At 72.7% G+C, this 1,364-nt stretch overlaps 1 protein-coding gene across 1 annotated transcript in view; it reads left to right on the forward strand.

Moving 5' to 3' along the window:
• The window catches only part of B3GNTL1 (UDP-GlcNAc:betaGal beta-1,3-N-acetylglucosaminyltransferase-like 1), a 15,172-nt gene that overhangs the window by 1,863 nt on the left and 11,945 nt on the right, over positions 1-1,364 (forward strand). The gene's annotated exons all lie outside the window — the stretch shown is intronic.

A 1,364-nucleotide genomic window follows, 5' to 3' on the forward strand; every position in this document is an offset into this window, starting at 1 on the left:
CTGCGGGTGCCAACAGGAAGCCCTTTGTCGCTCCCTGGACGCCTCTGCTCCGGCTTCTTTCAAGTCCAGCCGAGGGCGGCGGAGCGGCCGCCATCTCCCGGGTGACCGGCCCCCAGTATCCAGCCTCCGCCCCGGCCACCCCCAGCCGCTGCCGCACCTCCCCCTTCCCTGCTGGCCACTCTGCGTGGGGCTGCCACAGGGGGCCCTCGGGAGGCCCCGCGCCCCGCTGCCCGCCCTGCAGGGGAACCCCTCGCCCTTCAAGGTCACACACGTGACCTCTGGGCTCTGCCTGGTGACCCCAGGTGAGAGCCTGCGGCCGGGCGGGGCCGTCCTCAGCGGGGGGCTCAGACCAGGCGGGAGGCCGCCAGCCCTCCGGTGACGCCCGGAAACACTCATGGCGCCCCCTTGCCGTGCAGGGCCAGGCCCGGGGGGTAGGCGGGGGGTGCTGCTGCCCCCAGAGGCAGCTCAGCCCAGTTCAGGGCGGCCTGCTGTGCCCACAGGCCAGGAGCTGCCCAGGCGACCACTCTGTCCACACAGGTGCCGAGCCTGTTCCCTGGTGGCCTGGCGCCGCTCTGAGCCAACGGGGCGGCCACTCGCGGACGCAGGCCGCGGCCCTGGGGTGCACCCTCTGCGGCATGGCACCCTCTGGGGGTCTGGCGCCCCGGCGCTGCTGCCGACCTGCCGCCCCTCAGGAAGTGATGCGTCCGCGGCCACGCGAGCTTCACTCCAGGGAGCCAGGTCTGCTCTCTGAGGCCACCCCTCGGCGACTCCGGGGTGCCGAGTCCCGCCCAGGATCCCCAACTTCCAGTTCATAGACCTGCTGCCGAGGGCTGGCCCCGCGGGGCACGTGACCCCCGAGCCCTGGCTGGACCCATCCCTGGGACCCCAACGTCCCCGGCCCCCCGCCCGGACCCTTCGGTATCCCACTTGCTCCGTGACTTCCGTGGCCGCACACCCCTGCCCCCCAGGAACCGCCTCCCAGCCCCCCAGTCCAGTGGACGCAGTGCAGGTCTCCCGCCCAGCTGTGGAGTTGCTGGACTCAGGCCAGTGCCCGGCGCAGCGAGGCTGCACCCACCTTGGGGCAAGCAGGGGTGGCTGGGCACGGCCGCTCCCCAGGGACTGAGGCGCCGGGCGCCAGGCTGTGGCCACCTGTGCCCCTGGGGCCTGGCAGGAAGCCTGATCTGGGGTACAGGCTGTCCTCACAAAATGCGACCTGTCCTTTGGCCCCCACCAGGCCTATGTCACCACCTGGCTTCATGAAAGGGCTGGCGCAGGACGGAAACGCGAGGCTCCCAGCACAAGCAGCTGGGCAGGGGCAGGCGCTGGCCCCAGGCCCCTCCTGGCCAGCAGCTCCCCTGCCCAGA

This window comes from Condylura cristata, unplaced genomic scaffold (assembly GCF_000260355.1).
Source record: "Condylura cristata isolate star-nosed mole 26May11 unplaced genomic scaffold, ConCri1.0 scaffold00068, whole genome shotgun sequence".
NCBI classification, from domain to species: domain Eukaryota; kingdom Metazoa; phylum Chordata; class Mammalia; order Eulipotyphla; family Talpidae; genus Condylura; species Condylura cristata.